Genomic DNA, 20987 nt, shown 5'->3' with positions numbered 1-20987 from the left:
TGGCAAAGATTCCGTGGATTGGCTCCAGAACAGGAGGGGCAGCGGATTCCGGAGGAGCTGTGGAAGATAGGAAGCTGAGAGCGCTTGCATTGGTGGAAGGTTTGCTTGCCTCTGCATCTAGGGAGGCATACAGGAGAGCTTGGGAGGATTTCATGGGGATCGGGGAGCTCGTAGTTGGAAGGGTAGGGGGGGGATACGGAAGAGCGGAGAAGGGATGATGTCACTAACTTGCTGGGAGGCCTGGGAAGGAGATTTGTTTACGACTTGCTTTACTTGGCTATTCTTTGGGGCCTTTAGGGTTTGTGGGGGGAAAGAAGTGGGGTAAGTGGAGTGCGTTGGGAAGATGTTCATTTCACTGAGTTAAGCTTGGACATCAAGATAAGAAGGTCTAAGACAGATCAAAAAGGAAAAGGCTCCTGGGTTTTGCTGGGTCGGGGGAGCAAGGATTTGTGCCCGGTTCAGATAGGTTTGGTTTGGAAGGTGCGTTGTGTGGGGAGGACAGGTTTGGTCTTTCAGCATGAGGATGGGGAGGCAGTAAGTTTTGGGGGTGCTACAAAAGGTTCTGGTAGCGGTAGGGGAAAAGGCAGAAGAGTTTGAAACTCATTCATTTAGGATGGGTGGAGCATCTGAAGGTATGAGGCTGGGCTTATCGGAGGATAAGGTGAAAAGTTTGGGGCGTTGGAAGTCAGGGAGATACAAAGGGTACGCCAGGGACTTGGGTAAAGGGGACGTTTGAAAGAAGTTTTCAGATGATCTCAGGAGAGTTGCATGTGGTAGGATGGTTGCGATATGTAAGTGATTTTGTAATTTCTTTTTCAGATGCTGCTCAGAGGCCGGGGGAGATGGCGCAGATTTGGATCATGGACCACTTGATTGTTAAGTGGGCGGGGAAGGAAGCAGAGAAAAGGGGTTTTGACAGGCAATTGGGTTGCAGCTATAAAGAGGTATTGGTAAGATGGTCCGGTTTAGGGGGGCTTCGCTGGGATCAGCTACTGCCTATGTTGGCAGGGTTGAGGGAACGCTATGGGTCTCCAGAGGGGCTGATCATTCATGCAGGGGAAAATTACCTGTTAAGAGATACCGGTGTGGCTCTTCTTAAAAAAATGAAACGGGATTTGTTATGGGTCCCAGAAATGTGGCCTCAAGCATGCGTAGTTTGGACTAAGTTGTTGCCGTGGAGAGTTTGGAGGGGAGCGAGATAGTGAGGGAGCGATAAAGCGGGCAAGGAAGGGGATAAACAGAGATGGAGAAATGTTGTGCCTCTGCGGCGGTAAAAGTTTTGGACCACAAAGAAATAGTTTATGAAGGTTTCATGATATTCAGAGAGCATGGTGTCCACTTGTCAGTTTTCGGAAATAGTTATTATCTGACGGATTTGACCTGGTTGGTGAGCGATATAGCAAGGAGTTGGAAGTAGAAAGAAATGGGGGGGGGGGCAGAAAGAGCACCTCGGTGGAGGGTTTTTCTGTTGCCGAGGGCATGGCCCCTTTAGATGTGGGGGAGGGAAGCACAATGGGGGGGTGGTGCTGTTTGCACAAACGGGCTACCCTGGGGGAACAGATATTGAACCTGGAGGGGCATGGCCCCGGCGAAAAAGCGGGACGCATTGAGAAGTGGTAAGGAGACGGTAGGGACCAAGGAATAGCTAGGGAGGAAGTGGAACTATTTAATTATTTATTTGTTGGGGAAAATGAAAGTGTTGAATTATTAATTGGTTGTTTAAAATATTTTATTAGTCTGTAACGCCATGGAGCCAGGTAAGCGGTTATTTGTAAGCTTTGGCCTGTCACATTAAAGCGAACCTTACCACTATAAGCGAGTCTGGGTTTTTGTGCAGTAAGCCAAAAAGCTGCTTTATAAATGCCATATCATATCATAACATGGACCATGTTAGCATCACAGCTCAAGACCACTCCTTCCGACCACCTTTGCCCCACCCAAATATAATCGCAAAAGCCTGGCCCAGATGCAATCACCCTAGCCACATCACAGCCTCTATATAGTTGCCGTCTGTATGGGACAAAATGGAGGAAAAGATCCTGTAACGAAATCCATCATACCCCACTTTATTCTCAGAGCACTGCCTGTGGGCCTTTAAGCACCCCTGGTCTAGAGACCATCCTGGGGTCATCTGATGATCATCGAACTACACTAGAAGTCATTCCCACATCATCAGACGTCATCACGCTGTTAAAGTCATCAGCAAATATCTCAGAATGGTGGATGATGATTTGGGGATGAGCTTAGGATGACTTAATGAATATGCTAACATTATCCCCATTTTAGAAAACTCTTTGTTCCTGATGCTTTTAGGATGCCCTACTGATCACTTCAAGAGATTGCACATTTGTCAATGATGATTTGGGGAGGATTCTGGGATGACCTGCTGATTACTTCAAGAGCATTGCCATGAAACATGTTTCTTCTTGATGATTTGGGGATGACTTTCTGATTACTTCAGAACATCAGAGTTTGTAGGATGATATGCGGACCAATACAGATTGTCATTCTGCTTTTGCTTAGTTGCACTTATGCTGAATGATCCCCACTGTGGCAAGTGTAAAGCTTGAGACTATGTTGGGCCAAAGTAGAATCCAGAGGCCTGACCATAGCATGCACCCGTGAGAATCCTTTGCCATCCTAGTCAAAAGCAGGCACCCATCACCCTCACAATCCCCAATGTGGCATGGATAAAGCCTGAGACTTTGTTGGGCCAAAGTGGAAGAAAGAGGCATAAACATAGCATGCACCCCCTGGGTGAGAATACTTTGCCATCCCAGTCAAAAGCAGGAACCCAGCACCCTCACAATCAATACATTTCCATGCTGACTTGTTAGGTAAGAATTGGTGTTGTCCCACTATATGAGACTACACAACACTTGTAAGCCCACCTTCTGGTATAGGCCTGAACTACACAGGTTGGCAGTGTGACTGAGCAGCCAGGCCTATCTCAAGAGGGATAACTGAGCTGTAGAGCTGTACAAATGAAATCTGTAAATACAAGTAGCCAAGTAACACTTACACTCAAGGTTTCATTTATAGTCATTTATTTAATTAACATTTTTTTAAATAAGCGTTCTTTAGAAAGGCAATTCATGTAACAGTGTAAATATACTTTTAAATTACTTTTCAGAATCAGAGCAAGTTAGTGGATAATCTTTGGATATGCTTCATAAACAATTGCTACACCATGGGGTGACTTCAATCACAAGGACAGTAATGGCATTTATATATCACGCTTGCAGATTCTGAGGTTGCAGAAAGTAAAGGTTTAAGGAAGGAAAAAGGTTAAACAGGTTCTCAGTATATGTGAGGACAAATAAATCTTCTAATGAAATCTAAACAAGCCTTTCCCAGCAGCAACAGTCTAAAACAAGTTACCACCTATGAGGGACAAACCATAACAAAGTCAGTGGGCTAGAAGAGTCTGCAGGGTCCCAGGACAGCCAAAGTCAATTTGAAACAGTCTATGGAGCTGAGGCACTTCTTAGAATCAAATGTCTTGCACAAAGTTAGAGAGTTTGTTAGAAAAATCACTTGTAGGGTCGCAAGCTGTGAAAACAGAGTTGGAATAAACTTTAAAAGTAAGCCACTGCAATTCCCAACTGAGAAAAGCAAGGCTACAAGACAGTGAGGTAAGTACCCTAAGTCTAAACTGTACCTCTGGTTTGAAGAAGAGTGGTCCAGCTGGCTTCTGTCCTGCTACAGCGTTGCAGACCCCGTATTCCTGAGCCTTTGTCGTGGGACAAGAGGGAGGACATCTGTAGGGCTCCTGCGGAGGTACTTCGGAGGTCGTTGGCGGCTACAGACTCTTTTCGGTTCAGCAGCACTTTGAGGGTTTCAGAGCTTATTAAACAGCACGGTTGCGGATCTCTGGTACCGGTTGGGCTTCCTTCACTCCTTGGGTCTGGTGAGAGGACTCTAGCTCTGGTCGCCCTGCTTCTGGAGGGTCCTTAGGAGACTCCTGGAGCTTCTAGCCGGATTTCAGACGTTTCACTCAACTACGGATTACTCGACCGCTGGCACTTGGTTCTTGCAGCAATGAAGAAGTACAGCAAGATAGGGAAGATGGTCCAGTGGAGTTTGTCTCTGGGTTAGTTGGTCCCACCAACCCAAGGTGAGAAGTCCATTCCGGAGATTCTCTGTCTGAAAAGGGAGTTTCAGCACAGCAGTAGGGCTTCACCGGGCAATTCAAAGGTCCAGGAGGATGCAACAAGCTTTGTTCACGGTTTCTTCGTCAGGTGTTTCTCCTAGTGCTCGACTCTGCCTCTAGTCCCAAAACCCTCGACTTTTAAGCAGGTTTCTCCCATTCATGCATAGCCTAGGCTGTCAATCACAAATCAGGGTCGCTGTCCTCAAAGGACAGCCAGCCAGCCATTCAGGACTGGTTGCATTTAGGCATTCCTAGAGAAAGGACAGGAGAGTTTCGGGACCCTCCCTCACATCCTGTTCTTCCAGACACACTGGAGCCAGAGGCGGGACTCAGGGCTGAAGTGCGTCAACGGCAAGATAAACAAAGGGCTTCAATCTGTTTGACGCACAGAGTAAAACCCAAGAAAGACCTCACAAACAGAAAATGGCAAAAAAAGAAGACCAGGCCGTTTTGATAAAATGGTCACTCCTGGGTGCTATACTGCAGCTGAGGGTTCAGCCTGTGGTAGAAAAAATTAAACCACTGCCACTAGTCATTTAAAATTAGGGAGGGCAACATACAAATTTTACATGAGAATGTGAGAATGTAGGATAAGGGGCTACTAGGTAACCCCCCAGAACTCCACATAAAATGGTGCGTGCTGGACCCACAAAGAGAAAAGGTAAGTAAAGTCATGTTCACTTCACTATTCTTAGGAACATTAGTTCACACAAGAAAAAAGGTATTTTAAACCTTATGAGAAACCTAAAGGATTTCTCAGTGACACTGCACTGAAGTTGATGTGTGTCACCATACAAAAAGTAGATGCATATGGAGTTTGTCAGACTCCCAAAACAATGAAAACACATAATCCAAAGGTCAAAACACATGATGCAGTGGTAAAAGGGTCTCAGTCACTCCAGGGTTAAAATCAAAAAGTCCTACAGTCCAGCAAAAGAGCTGTGGGTCTCTAAGGTTGAAGGGAATTAGCACAGAAATGAGAATTCTCCCTAACATGACTGCACCAATATATGCCAGTATTCACATGCACTCCTTCACACAATATTCATGTTTGCTTTGCACAAAATCCAATAATCAACAACCATAACGAAAAGTACCTCCAGGATAAAAAAAAAATCAAAAAGAAAAGAATCCAAAAAAGAAAGAAGCAATAAACAAACGGAACCACAAAATCCCATCAACTACCCACAACCTACCAAATACAAGCAACAACAAACCACAAACAGCAAAGACTAAACCAAAAAGACCATGAAAAACACCAATCGAAAGAGGACGCCAACTAAGTAAGACAACCCATGCCATGCCTCGCCACAAGAAAGACAAAGAAGCCAGAAAAGACAATAGAAATAATAAGAAATCCCAAACCACTCGGGAAGGCACGGACCAGCATGATCCCACAACCCCAAAAAACTCGACAAACATTGAGATGGCCCAAGGAGACATACAAATAACAGAGCAAAGATAGACTACAATGCTCGCTACCTGTCCACATACGACAACATGGTAAACAAAAACAGCACAGCAACAATGAACCGACAGCCAACAAGCTTCACGAATACAGACCCAACCAGGACAAACGGATGACAACTAATAAACCATCCCATCCCGGTCTCCACCATGGACAATACCCAAACCAGAACAAGGATAGAAACCTGGCTATCAGACAACTATAAAGCCATCGCGAACGAAGCAATACCCGACAATCATAAATTAATGCACGCCAACAGAGAAAACCGAAGAGGAGGTGGAATAGCAATTATACACAAAAAACACACCTGAGCATCTCGAATCATCACAAACAACACGGAAGACTATGAATCCCTCCTAATCAAGATAGAACTCAACAACCAATCCAATTCCTACTGATCTATAGACCATCTTCTTACAACCCCAACTTTGCAACAAAACTAGCGGACAAGGCTGCCATGCTATCAACCCACCACGACAACCTAGGTGAAAGAGATCCTACCGATACAAACATAGATACAACAGAAGACACACTCAACAATTGGATCACCAAGGCCATTGACCAATTAGCACCAGCTAAAACATTCAAAGCAACACCACCAAAAAAACTGGCAGCAAAATGGTTCACAGAAGAACTGAAAAAAAAAAACACCAAAAAAACAACCACAAAATGGAGAGAACTATACACCAGACAAGACTAAATAAAATACCAAAAGACAACTGAAACTGTACAAAGCAACAGTCCTCAAGGCACAACTTTTATTTTAAAAAAACTACTACGCCACAAGAATCGGCAAACAATTCATAGAAAGAACTCCATCACCCCTACACAAAACACTTTGTGAAAGTCACTTACACCAGAGCAGGGTCTGTGTAGCAGCTGCACAGCAGTTACTGCGTCTGCAAGCATTGGCCGGCGCAGGTATATATATATATATATATATATATATATATAGTCACTTACACCAGAGCAGGGACTGTGTAGCAGCTGCACAGCAGTTACTGCGTCTGTGAGCATTATCCGGCACAGGTATTATATATACATATATAGTCACTTACACCAGAGCAGGGGCTGTGTAGTAGCTGCACAGCAGTTACTGCCTCTGCAGGCATTGCAGAGCCTGAACCGTACCGTAAATGAGCTTCGGAGCAGCTACTGTGTCTATGCCAACAACAGGCTGCCCCGTGTAATTTCAAAAACAGATGTTTAGAAAATCACGTACTTCCAATATTTAATTTCAACAAGTGATAAGTGCAACACAAGGAATTACAGCTTCAACGTGCATTCCAAGAGGTTGCAAAACGGATCCTCTTAACAATATAACAACAAAGGGATAAGAACGTCTAAGTTGATGGATGCTAAAAGAAATGCATATAAAATTCACTAAAAGAGCTCGATCGCATGCACTCACCTGATGCGGCCTGAAAACAAGACATCGGCGTTTTGTAAAGGGTAGTTTTCTAGTTCCAATTCGAGAAACGGACAATAGCAACAATCCGTCTCCACTTCATCACGTGGGCTGGTCTGCGTCACGTGGGTTTAAACGTCCACTTCATTACGTGGGCTGTTCTGCATCATGTGGGTTTAAACGCCCTCTTCATCACGTGGGCTGCTCTGCATCACGTGGGTTTCAATGTCCACTTCATCACGTGGGTCGCTCTGCATCACGTGGGTATCAACGTTCACGTCATCATCATTTTTCAACGAGCTGGAAGGCAAGGCTTTGCGAGAGTGATGCCTCCGTTTCAAAGCACATTTCGTATAGTTGATTGTTATTTGGTTTCTGGTAAGTCTTAAAATTATCTCATGTTGATTGTTAATATTGGGGAGGAGGTATTTCTGTGTATTTTAGTGGTTTATAATGTGCATCGGGTGAGATTTACTTAAAGTACAGGCGGATTCTGTTTTTTTTTCGTTATTTCGGTGTTTTTTTGAGATATGTAACGTGCATCACAGGGGTGAGGCAATATTGGGGAGGGGGCATTGTGTATTTTGGGGGTCGAGATCTACAAAGTACAGGTGGATTCAGTTTGTTTTGGTGTTTTCTCATGCAGATGTGCGACGTGTGTTTTATGGAGTGGGGATGGGCACAGTGCGTTCCTCCCGTCCCAATGGGACTAACACTGTACCAGTGAACAGTACAGTGAACAGTTATCCTCTCCGCTGGAGGAAGGGGGTTGCAGGATTTCGTATGTGCAGCAGATGGGGATATGTGTCTCATGCAGACAGACGCATATGGGTACGAATTTCCAGCATAACTGTTCAGTTATTTATTTCTCCTGGGGGGGTGGCTTGTTCATTTACCCCTTTGCAATGTGTGGCAGAGAAGGCTAAACGGAGGCCTTGTATTGCTTTCATTATCAATCACGCATGTAAAGTCCCTATGAGACCCGCTAGCATTGTGTTTGTTTTTAAGTTTGCCGATACTTTCTGAAATGCCTTTACGGCTTAATGACGTGTATCTGTTACGTTGTCATGACGTCTTCACGTGTGAGGATCGCAGAGGCAGGAGCGCTCCACGCCGTACACGGGCAGGTATTTATTTTTTTATTGCGCATGTATAATGTGCTTATTTATCTCGGAGAAGTGCCAGGTATATTTAATTATATTTTTATTTACATCGAGCTCATACACAGGTGTTTCACGGCGGCAAGGGAGGGGAACGGGGGAGAACAAATGGGTTTGTTTTTCCTATTTTGATTTTAGTTGCACCAGCAGTGGACCTTTGTGTGTCTTATTGGCTGGTATCCCCCATCCTCGGATTCACCCACCCCCAAACAGAAGTGATTTATGGCCGTGCCGCACATGCCGAGGGAATTTCAGGGCAGATTCGGCTGCCGCCATTTTCACCCTCATCCAGTGGTGGAAATTGAAAAAAATTGGTTGGGGGGGGGGTCCCTCAAGGGTGGGAGCGGAGTTGAAGGGCGGTGCCCAAAGATGCGGACTTTGGCGGGGTTGAGCTGGCAGTTGACCTCCGATCAAAGGAAATGTCCAAAATAATAGTTTAAAACGCCGCAATTTCTTTCATGCTGCTTCTTTTTCCAAACTATATATCAATTCCACTTTAAACCATTTCCATGGCACTGGCGATGAGTTACTTCACTATGCGAATAATAGTTTTGACCAGTGTTATGTTAACGGTACTTATATGGCGCACCGTCACCAACGGAATTGGTCCCAAGGCGCTCTGGAGGATCTGTAAATGAGAAGGTGGGATGGGTTAGCAAGGTGGAGAGGGAGTAGGATAGTGAGAGGAGTGGTGTACTGTTGGCAGCTTCAACTCGGTAGACACCGGGTGCTGAGCTTTGGTGTGAGTATTGGATCAGAGTCAGTCCACGTGTGCTGTTGGTGTGACTTGTGTTGTTGCAGTGTGGTGAAGTGCGTGCAGCTTGTTGTGCGAGAGATGGTTGTGTGATATTTAAGTATGCAGGGAGTTTGAGTTTACATTGGTTAGTGGGTTATGTGACATTTAACACGCAAGCATTCAGTTCTGTCTAGGTGTAGCACTTGCTGACCTACATAATTCAGTCTAAGTATGGCACTCACTAATATTCACAATATTATCTAGATACTGCAAGGATTATGTTCACAATTCTCTCCAAGTATGGCACATGCTAACATTGAAGTTCCATCTAGGTGTGACCTATGCTAACGTTCACAAATCTGTCTAGATGCGACGCAGGCCCAAGTTAGGAATTACGTCTAAGTGTTGCACATGCCAACATTTGCAGTTTCATCTGAGTATGCTGCTTGCTGATACTCACAATCCCATCTAAATGGGAGGCAGAGCAGTGCGGCGCATGCCAACATTCACCTTTCTAACATTTCAATTGGAGTTCTATCAAGTATGGTGTATGCCAAGCCTTCCTAATTCTATCCAAGTAGGTAGAAGCCGATATTCACTACCTATCTAGATGCGACGCAGGCCAACATCCACAATTCCCTCCAGGTGTGACACTTGTTAACATTGACTAGTATGTTAGGTTGCAGTGTAGGCAGCATTTCAAACACTGTCACGGTTGATATCCGGCTGGTGGTCACACAACTTTCTAAGTATGCATGGGCTAAGTCTATGGCAGTCTATGCTATGGGAAGGTAAGGTAGAGTGGCAGGGGTCGTCTGGTGCAGAGTAACTGCTCTACACCCCACCCATGCCACACTTACAGTTTTTGTTGGTGTCTGTTAGCTGCTGGCTTCTTTGGCTTCCCCTGTTGACACCTCTAGGAGCCGCCCTTTGCTTTTGGGCCCTTAGCTGAAGGGGCTGCCGGGCAGAAGGCTGCTCTGGGGATTTGGGGATTTCAGATTTGTCTAATCAGGTGGCCAATCACAGGGGGTGGGGTGAGAGGAGGGGGAAAAGACACGGGGAGCTGGTCGGGGGAAGAGGGGACAAGGCTGAACGTCGGCAGCTGGGGGTTGTTAATTATTTAAAGAAGGGCCCAAAGCGGTCCCAGGGTCTTCCACTCACCAGTGTTGCTGAGTAAATATTCTTTAAAATGCACAATTTGCATCCATTTTTATAAAAAAAAAAAGCTCCCCCCTTGGGTACTATTCAAACATGGTCAGAAAAGGAATGAATTGCTGTTTACAACTATGGGCCACATTTTCATTGGTGCCCTAGACAATTTTGCGGCCCAGTCCGACCCACACAAGGGAGCAAACCATACCATCCATCTGTGCACCTAAACTACCAACAGCAATGTTAGTCTACAATGTGATCTGAGCTCATACAGAGGATTATTTTAAGCAGACTGTTAAAGAATCATTTAAAGGATCAATTACTCTAGCTAATGGTGAAAGAGCAGATAATCTGTGGGGAAATCCTGGTTTAAACCGAGGGATTGTCCTGCAACTGCATTTTTAAAACCTGCTGATTTCTGTTCATAAGCAACGTTTACTTTTACTTGAACCACACCCGGCACAGCTCCTGCAGCTCCCCTCTGAAAGCAGTTGGGTGGCTGCATCATGTGGGATAGTTTCAATGATAATAGCGGTACTTATTTATTCATGCAATGTTTGATGGCTACCTGTATATTTTTTTTTATGCAATGTTGTTGCATGAATAATCCGGGTCCATGTATCCGGCAAACATTGTATAAATAAACTGAGTCGTGGCTGAGGACTGTAGCTTCCTCTGGTGACCCTGTGCACCCTGCACGGGGTCACCAGAGGAAGATGGTTTGCTTTTCCTGCAGCTGTGACCTGTATCAAAGTCCTGCTGTGTACACGTAGGGGGGTGGAGCCATCAGAGCGCTCATGGTGGCAATGAGCTGCTCCGCCCCCCCACTCTGTGCCGCCGCGGGTGCTTTCTTTGCTTTTTTTTTCTCCTAAGTAACCGAGCGCAGAGCATGGATTTAGGGTTTGCGGCGGCTGACTCTGGCTGGATCCTGCGACCCGGCACCAGATGTGTAGCCGGATCTCGGATCCGACGAGAGCAGGCCCAATGACAAGTGCTGCCGTTATCTGCGCAACGTGGCTTTCACTGTTATAACATCAATAAGCTCACCACGACGGCATGCAGTTCCCTTGGTATTTCTGTAACTTTACTGCCTTCACAGGGTGAGGGGTTATGAACATTGCAGGGAGATGTGCCTGACTTTACCGCTCAGTGCTGCCAGGCAGTGCATTGAGCTGTACCGGCCAGTGTCTGTACCACAAGATGTCTCTTAACTCATCACCCCCCATATTTTTCTTTCTGTATAGCACCGACTTCCTTCATTTCCCTGCGACTTCCTTGATTTACCTGCGTTGTCTCACTGACTAGGTGCCTGCATGCTGCTTTCGAGTATACAGTGAAAATGCAAACTCCTATGTAGTCTTGCTAGCAAGGTAACCATGGGTATTTAGCCCTATAAAATAGCCATACTGTAGGCAGAGGAGAGGTCTTCAATCTGTGGGCGTGTGAGCCAAGACAGCGAGAAAAGAGAAAATACATGCACTGTCAGTGCAACGTGATGAGGGCGCGGGAAATAAATGCAGCATGGACGTGCTCTTTCCTGAATTTGGATTGCGTGTCCACGCTGCGTTGTTGCTTCCTGCTGCCGACGCCAGCGTCTTATTGCCTAGTAAGGGATGCCGCTTCTCGCCTCAGACCGCCACACCACAGTTGGACGGAGTGCCGGGAAGCAAGCGTTTCACGCCTTTGTCGGTCCCTCTGCTTCCCTCTCCCCCTTTGGACCCACGAAGACTAACACGTGGGGAAAGGTGAGCAGGGGGCTGGATCACTGCAATGCTGGTTCCCCCTGGACCCCTCTCCCTCTGTGCCCCACCTTGCTTGGCCATGGGGGGGGAGAAGAGGAGAGCAGTGCCGGAAGCACGCATTGCCAGTGTTGTATGATATCCATCTCCCTCACAGAAGATGGCTGGGCTCTCCAGCAATCTGCCGTGGGGTAGCCGGATATTGTACAACACCGGTCCCCCCTGCTTTGGCTGTTCCTCTGCCTCGTCACCCCTCTGGTCGATGGGACAGTGCTGGCCGGGTCCGAGATCCGGCATCAGATGTCTGGCCGGATCTCGGGGCCTGGCCTGCTTCAGCCATGACCAGGCTTTATCAAGCCCCCAGCTTTGCAGAGGGAAGCTGGGGGCTCGGTGACCTAATCTAAGCAGGGCTCCTTTCCCCAGCCGTCACTCGCGCATTTCCTGGCTATGTTTGCTCATCCTGTTTTGTTTTTTCTGTCCTGAAGGGGACACCATGGAAATCAATGGGCCATGAACATCACTGTGGCGGGGAGGGGTGTCGTCACTGTTGAAAGCTGGTATTCTACATGCTGGACATATTATTTTTCAAATGTGTGTTTTACACATTCAAAGGAAAAAAGTAATTTCCAATCTCAAAAACGCTGCTGAAACTTGCGTTCACGTTTTTAAAAAAAAAAAAAACATAATTTCTCTATGAGCACCACACCAATACAATTTGTGCCCCTTGCACATTTTAAAGTTATTGTGGGAATCACATTCGGGGATTTCAAACCTATTTTTGAGGCTGTTCCTTTCTCATGTCCAGTTTGGGGCGGTACTGAAAGTTCATGTCTCATGTGGGAGTTGCATTTACAGTGGTTTCCCAGCGTTGCGTCCTGCTTACTAGCTGATGCCTAACACCCAAGAGCTGGTTTTAACCCCTGCTCATTTTTGAAATCTCAGGTAGACCAATGTATTATTGACTAACTGTTTTCATTGCAGCAGCATCGCTCCAAGCGTCGGTGTGTCAACCTAACCACCTGTGTCCCAGCAAGAAAAATCAAGTGAAGCACTTGACCCAGTCACGCAGGCAAGTAAGGATTTCTTATTCCTATGTAATATTGGTTGAGTGGAAGCGGTGATGGTTTATATAGGCCCTGTGCAATGTGCATCCAGGTGTGGTTTTCGCCGCCCTGTGGCCTAGTCCAGGACCACAATTCAACCAAAAATTTGAGCCAGAACTTCACGTTCTGAACATGGAGTCTTCTGAGACTTGGGTCAAAAGCAGCATTTCTGACCCATTACTGCTGAGTTTGTTTTCCCCCAAGCTGTTCACATAGTTTTGTTTTTCGCCCCCCCCCCAGCCTTTTCACATGGTTAATTTTAAATCTTACATGGTGTTATGTCAATTTAAATCTTTTAAAGCATTTTTAATTTTTGAAAACTTTAAATGGTGGTTAAAAAATAACGTGTCATAATGTGGGTCTCTGCAATGTCGGGCTCCTTTTTTAGATGGATCATTGGTACTAAGTGAAGAAAATATCTTTTTCACTGTACCGATTGGGGGTTTCGATTTAGAAAGACCGCTCTGTGACCGCTCAGAGCGGTCTTTCTAAATCGAACGATCATACTTGTCAAGCCCCTGTCACACATGTGTGCAGGGGCTGACAGGCGCTGTGAGACCCAGCAGAGTCATCACAGGAGGCAGAGGTGTGTTTTGGACTGTGCGCATGTGGGTAAGATGCATGTGTTGGGGGAGGGAAATTGGTGGTTCGGGGGTCCCCCCGATTGACGGGTGGGGAAGGAGGGTGGGGCAGTATGTGAATTCTGCACTTTAAAGTCAATACAAAAACGGCCAGGAAAAAATCAGTCTTTTTTTGTGTTTGGCCTTTAAAATGCAAAAATAACACAGAACTGGATAGTTTCCTAGTGCCCAAAGATGGTAGGAGTTTCAAACGAAAGGCGGAAGGAGAGGTGGAAACGGACACGAGAAATGCAGAAACACGTAAATGTCTTTTTTTGGGTTCACATGGATCACAGTCGCTGACAAGTTAAGCTGCAGTGTGTGGTTTGTGGCGCTACATTAGCAAGCCTGAAGCCAACACTTAAGGCGCATTTGGAAACAAACCCTTTGCAAAAAAGACCATGGATTTGTTTGTACGGCAGCTACAAGGCATACACAAGCAAAAGACACTGTTAAAACGTGGCCCCGGTACCTGCAAATGCTTTGGAAGCTTCTTACCACATTATCTGGGGGGGAGCCCTTTACAGATGCTGAGAGTAATTCTGCCAACAATTCTGACTGTCAACCGGGTAATGCTTAGTGACGGTGCAGCAGAGAAATGCAAAAGTATCTTTGTCTGACACCGCAATTTTCCGCCACATCACTGACCTGTCCTCTTCTATCAGTACAGAATTGATATCGTGCTTGAAATATTTTGTAAACCAATTCAGGGCAGAGCAACTGCATTGACATTGTTAACTACTTCCTACATTCCTACATTCCCACTGCCTAAAGTGGGAGGCATGTGTTGGTATTTGCTTGGATGGTGCTCCTTCAATGTCTGGTGCTAGAACTGGGTTAAAAGCAAAAGTGTTGATAGTAGCTCCACATATATTGTGGACACACACACACACACACACTGCGTGATCCCTGGGAAGCTTTGCCTATGCGCAATATGGGGAATGGACTCTGAGGTGCTGACTTTTTTTGTAAAGATTGTGCATTTTATTAAGATGCACCGCACAATAGCCCACCTGTTTTATATTGTGTTTAGGAACTTTGGAACAAAGTGAGATGCTTTCTCCTGGGTTTAGACCAGACGAAAGAATAGCCTCTGTGTGATTCACACTGGCTTGTACTGTTAGCTTGCTATGGTGACCTCTTTGAAAAGCTACATTTTCTAAACCTCTCCCTGCAAGGCACAGAAAAGAAACCACATCATTGGCTATGAACGCAAAAATGTCAGCATTTAAGAAGTTGGAGCTTTGGAGGAGGAGGGTTCATGTCTGCATCCGACGCGTTGGCACAATGCAGTTTACTCCTTTTTATCCAAATGCAGTCAATGTACTGTTACCAAGATTGCAAGATTACATTTTCAACTTTTGCTGCCCTAAAGACTAAATATCGGTCAAAGCTGGAAGAAAGCCAACCACAGGTTATTGCAAAAATAGAACCCAATAGTGATGGCTGGCTTCACACTAGCTCTCCAGTATGCCACTGCCCAACTTGCAAGTGACTGCATTGATAGTAATCACGTTTTTGTACTTCAGTATGTTCTACGTTACTCTTTGAAATAAATATCCAACGCTACTTTTAGTCACGTCCCCTGTAGCAAAAAATTCTGAATGCTGCGTTTACAAATATTTGCCCTCTAATTAATTTGAGTTATTGAAAGTAATGATTTTGAAAGAATGTTGTTTGGCACCCACACCTCCATTTAGCACCATTCCACACCAGATAAACATTTTGGAGTCTATGTGGATAGTGGGGCTCAAGCCAGGTACCTTTTTCTTAGTGAGTGCTTCGTGTTCAAACAAGTTTGAAGATCACTGCCCGTAGAGTGACTGTCTTGTTATCAAGAAAATCATTTTTTTTTGTTAAAAAAAAAAGGGCAGAAAACCCAATTGCTATCTTGCTGGCACCGCTATAGGTTAACATATGTTTTGATTGCTAGTTTGGATGAGCACTTATGCTCCCTGGTGCCTAGGGGACAGTGCACGTGTGGCCTTAAACGACAGAAGCTTAATGTACTTAACAAACCTTTGCAAAAATCCCTGGTTGCTAGTGGTCCATTATCCACGTGCTTGCTGTGCCCTTGTGTGCGACGTTGCTATGTTTCCGGTACGGTGCATATACAACTTGTACACATGACCGCACCTTCAGTGGGTAGGAGTGAAATCATTCTGGTGCTTTACTGGGAAGGAAAGAGTTGCACGGACCCAGCGATACTCAAGATTGCCGTCTGCTTAAGAACATTGCAGTGTCGCATAGCCCCTGTGAGAATGTGTCTCTTGTATATAGAGGGCACACAATGTTCAATATGTTGCCCAGATGTGGTATTCCATGAGCATCCCGAGGCTCCTTATCTCGTGGCCTCCAGCCTATGGTATGCAGAGAATGTGGAATGCGATGACTGGGTGAACGACGGTTGGGGATGTGAGAGTGAAGATTGAGGCTGCGGTACGGGGCGCCGGTTACTGTTACAATGATCTTTGTATGCGACTAATAAAGACCAGTTCTTACCTCTTTCGTCTCACGTCGCATACTTCAAATGGCGACGAGGATGCCAGCGCCTTGAGAGCCCACAGGTCGGCGGAAGCGGCAGCAGCAGCGACGGCGGTCATATTGGATACTGAGAGTGGGTGCTCCGAGCAGCTGCACCATTTTGTGCAGGCTTGTGCAGACGGAGAGCAGACGCTCAGAACTAGCGCACTGGCATTGCGTTGGTTCGTGCAGTTTTGTAAGGCCAAGACAAAGAGCGGCTGCTCTGAACTGACGTCTGACACGTTGGTTTGTGCGGAACTTTCCCCGCCCTCCTAGGACAAGCTACGTGCCATATGCAGTTTAAGCGTTTAGAGAAAAGGACCCGCAGTAGAGCGAGTCACGTGATCTGCCCGACTACATGAAGAGTAGGCAGAATGAGTAATAGATGGTGATCCACTCCTCCTCCTCACAGTACTCGGGGGGGGGGGGGGGGGGGGAGGGGGGGGGAAACAATAGCTTACACCAAAGGAGGATATAAGAGTGTATACAGATACAAGAATCAGATTACTGCAGGATGATGCAGGGCATCAGTATACAACCGCCAGCAAGTTTCCTTCCAACTCCTGGTCAACCAGCAGTTCTATGGTCAGAATGGAAAGAATTCTGGTTGAACTATATCCAAGCAGTAGAACAGGAGGAACTCCCATCCTGAAAAAAGAAGTTATTACTACATGCGTTGGGGTTGGAAGGGCAAAGGAAGTTCAGAGAATTACCAGAATTGACTAGAGATGAAGCTGGTGATGCTGATGAGCATGATAGAGCTATCAGGCAATTGGACAAATATTATGCTCCAGAGACCAATGTGGCCATAAACCGGTTACAAGTTCTATACTAGAGTGCAGAAGGAACTTGAGAACATTGAAGAATATGTCTCTGCACTGAGAGTGCTATCACGGACTTGCCAATTTGGCAATGGCATCACTTTGGATGAGTTGATCGGAGATCAGATCATTATCCACTCGAAAGATAACTTAATCCAGGATAGACTGTGGATGGTGGGTAATCCGTCTCTGCCGGAAACCATAGCAATAGCAAAGCAAGTATAATACACTCACTTATGTTCGAAGGAGATAAAAAGCAAGAAAGAGGAGGCTGTACAAAGTATGCAAAAACATAGCCAGAGCAGCAGGGAGATGCAAGAAAAAGAAACAGAGGAACAAGCACAGGTCAATATAATTCGACCGAAAGACAGAGGAGGGGGAAATACTAAGAACAAAGACAAGATGGAAGTTAATGCAGCAGGAGGGAATAACTGAATGAGCCGTTATGAGCAGAGAGGAAATTCATATAGAGGAAAGTCTTGGGCGAAAAATGAACCCAGACCTCAGAACGATCAGAGAACTCAGTATAACCAACAGAAGGAAGGAGACAGATGTTATAGTTTGGGCAGAGTTGGTCACTATGCCTATGCAAGACAATGTCCTGCATTGGGACAAAAATGTGGAAACTGTGGTATAAGAGGCCATTTTGCAGTCATGTGTAGAAGAAGGAAGAAGATATCTGCCATTATGGAAGAAGAAGAATCTGATGAAGAAAGAGTGTTTCTGATACGAGAACCACATTATGGAGAATTCAAATGCCCGAGTTGTGAAGTATGCTTGGACAACTGGAGATTAAAAGTGAAAGTGGATAGTTGTTCGCCATGGACAATTATCATGAAGAAAACTTGGAAGAATTTAGTAAAACGTGGCCTCAAAACCAGGATGGAGGCATCAGACCACCTGAATCCTGGTGGGTTTGAGGGATCCAAAGTCGAGATGATTGGGTGGTTCTCGAGCATCGTTCAATTTAAAGACCGAAGATCTCAAGTAAAGGTACGTGGCAGAAAAAGGAGTAAACGTTTTGGGTTGGAGAGATCAAGCTGGACTCAGGATCAGGTTGGATCCAAGTAATGAAGAACAAATCCTGGTTGTCAACAAGAGTCGAGCAGTAAAAAGTACGGAAGTCAAAGAAAAAGAACAGGACAAATCTGTTAAATTGGGTTTGTTGAAAGATTTTTCACACAGAATTCGCCTTAAGAAGGGTGCAATTCCTGTCAGGCATACTAAATCCAGACCCATTCCGTTTGCTATTGCTGAAAAGGTAGAACAGGAATTGACCTTGTTAGAATGTGAAGGAGTGATAGAGAAAATTGAGTCATCTGAATGGATAAGCCCCATTGTGATTGCAGTGAAAAAAAATGGCAAACCTAGGATTTGTGTGGACTTAAGAGATGTCAACAAGAACATTATAACAGATGTTTTTCCACTTCCTATCATATCTGAAATGCTAAATCGTATTGATAATGCTGATGTGTTTTCTACGTTGGACCTATCTAGCGCTTATCATCAGATATCCTTGACAGAAGATTGTAGAGTTATTACTGCATTTGTTACACCACAAGGGTTGTAGCGATACAAACGCATGCCGTTTGGACTGGCGTCTGCAGCAGCAGTATTCCAGAGAATTATGACGAATGTGTTGAAAGGTTTGAGTGGAACACTTGTATATCAAGATGATATAATCGTGTTTGGCAAGGGATCTGCGGAGCATGATAGGAGATTGAAGGAAGTGTAGAAGAGGTTGGAGGAAGTCGGATTGAAAGTTGAAGATAGTAAATGTAAATTTGGAGTAGAGGAAGTACAGTATTTAGGACATGCAGTGAATGGCAAAGGCTATAAGCCAAAAGGGGATGGTTTGAAAGCCATCAAGAAGTCTCCTGAACCTAAAAACAAGGACGAGTTAAGGTCATTTTTAGGATTGTGTGAATACTACAACAGGTTTGTAAGGAATTTTGCTAGTACTACAGAACCATTGGGGAGTCTGTTAAAAAGGATGCAAAATTTACCTGGAGTGATGAATGTAGTGAGGCAGTTGGAAGTATAAAACAAGGAATTTGTAACTCTATAGAATTGGGAGGATTTGTTTATGGAAGATTGAGCAAGATCACAGTGGATGCCAGTGGAAGTGGTTTAGGGGCAGTGTTGACACAGATTGATGAAGAGGCAAATGATGCTTCAAGGGCTATTTCAGAAACAGAAGGTAGATATTCTGTGATCGAGAAGGAATTGTTGGCTTGTTCATGGGCAGTGAATTATTTCAGAAAATATTTATGGGGAAACAAATTTATAGTTCAGATTGACCACAAACCTTAAGTTCTCACGGTGAAGGGGATGTGTAAAACTTCACCGAGATTAGCTAGATTGAGTTTAAAATTACAAGATTACAATTTCTCTGTGAAGTATGTACCAGGGAAAAGGAACACAATTGCTGATTATTTGTCTAGGTTGCCATTGAAGAGTGATGAGACAAGTGCTGATCCTGATGAGGAAAGAGTAGCGACTATTTTTGAGGTCACGTCCAAGGAGATGTGGATGGTGGAGCTGGCCAAAGTGATGAGTTGCAAGAGATAAGAGGTACACAAAGTCAGGTTGGCCTGAGAAAAAGGTCATTAGCGAAGGTTGTAGGAGATTTTGGGTAGTTAAGGATGAGTTGTCCATGGAGGATGGATTTTTAGTTGGAGGGGATAAGTTAATTCCCCCACACAAGTTTTGGGGTGAGCTCATCGAAAAGGCACATCAAGGCCATCCCGGCATTACAGGCACTAAGAATAATGTGCGTTTGAAATACTGGTGGCCAGGCATGGATATTATGATTGAGAGATATATCGGGAATTGTTGGCCATGTCAAAACAGTGATAAAAGTTGTAAGATTGTCAAGTCCAAGCCAATTAACATGGACAAGGGTGATTCACCGTGGGAGATGTTAGGAATTGATATCATCGGGCCATATATGAAGTTAGTGGGAGAGAAAAAGTTCCTAATAGTATTAGTAGACTATTACTCAGGTTGGGTAGAAGTCAAAGCGGTGAAGAAAATTGACACAGGTGAGGTAGTAAAGTTTTTAATGCAGATTTGCAGTAGGGAAGGATTTCCCAAACTAGTAATAAGTGTTAATGGTGTTCAGTTCAGAAGTAGTGAAATGAAAGATTTTGCCAAGATGGGAATTGAATGGAGGTTCTCGTCATTATACCACCCACAAACCAATGGGTTGGTGAAAAGATACAACCGTGTAATTGTAGAAGTAGTGGAATTGGCATTGAGCAACAACATACCAGTTGATGAAGTTCTAAGGGAGAGAGTATGGAGTACTAGGATGTTGGTTAAGAGAGGAATGGAGGTTTCTCCTTTTTGAATTAATGAGGGGAAGAGCTCCCAATACATTATTAATGCCTGAATGGGTTAATCAGAGGAAAGTTGTGAGGGCAGGATCAAGGAATCCCGACAAACAGAAAGGTACGTGTGATTTACATAATACTCCTCCTGAGAAGTTTAAATTGAGAATTCTACCTGGAGATTTTGTGCGAATCAAACTTGGACGGAGTGTTAAAAAGGGTGAATCTAAATACAGCAGACCTGTTAAGGTGGTACAAGTGTTCAAGAGAGCAGTTAGAGTTGTAGGAGGATCTGTTTGGAATCTGGATAGAGTTAGTAAGTGGATGTGGAAAGGAAATAATGAGGGCTTTATGCAAGCCAAAGTGGGGAGAAGAGGGAGTGATCTATTTGGTGATGACTATATTCTAAAGGGAATGGATATGGTGAATGATAATTTGGTGTGGGTGAGACAGTCTGGTGGAGAGAATGCACAACAACAACAACAACAAAAAGTGGTTGAGATGTCTGATAATAGGAGTGCGCATAGCTCAAGAGAGAGGAGATTACCATTTTGGTCTAGGGATTATGACATGTCAATTTACTTACTATTGCAATTGTATTATGCTAGTTTGTTAGTCTTCTTACGACTTAATAAGTTTACATTCATTTATCTATGTAATGTTATTCAATAGTTTTCCTTTTGGTATTAACCTTTTAGTTGTTCTGGAAAAGTTTAAGGAACATTCAAGTTCTGATCTTATTTCAAAATGTGTGTAAGTGGGGGATGATGTG

At 44.8% G+C, this 20987-nt stretch overlaps 2 protein-coding genes across 10 annotated transcripts in view; one reads left to right on the top strand and one right to left on the bottom strand.

Moving 5' to 3' along the window:
* SLC39A1 (solute carrier family 39 member 1) overlaps positions 1-7160 on the bottom strand; it is a 191780-nt gene extending 184620 nt beyond the window's left edge. For all 3 annotated transcript variants that reach the window (XM_069651484.1, XM_069651478.1, XM_069651493.1), the window contains exon 1: positions 7033-7160. The gene's annotated coding sequence lies outside the window, so the exon portion shown is untranslated. The remainder of the gene's footprint in view (positions 1-7032) is intronic.
* A 124-nt stretch (positions 7161-7284) lies between these two features.
* CRTC2 (CREB regulated transcription coactivator 2) overlaps positions 7285-20987 on the top strand; it is a 1479582-nt gene continuing 1465879 nt past the window's right edge. For 3 of the 7 annotated variants that reach the window (XM_069651440.1, XM_069651430.1, XM_069651396.1), the window contains exons 1-2: positions 7285-7407; positions 12798-12889. The gene's annotated coding sequence lies outside the window, so the exon portion shown is untranslated. The remainder of the gene's footprint in view (positions 7408-12797; positions 12890-20987) is intronic. The other 4 variants (XM_069651405.1, XM_069651456.1, XM_069651423.1 and 1 more) reach the window with 3 other exon arrangements.

The sequence above is a fragment of the Ambystoma mexicanum genome, chromosome 1p (genome assembly GCF_040938575.1).
Source record: "Ambystoma mexicanum isolate Mex_15411 chromosome 1p, UKY_AmexF1_1, whole genome shotgun sequence".
NCBI lineage: Eukaryota > Metazoa > Chordata > Amphibia > Caudata > Ambystomatidae > Ambystoma > Ambystoma mexicanum.
Note: the sequence above shows the minus strand (reverse complement) of the source record. Positions and strands in the feature narration are given on the sequence as shown.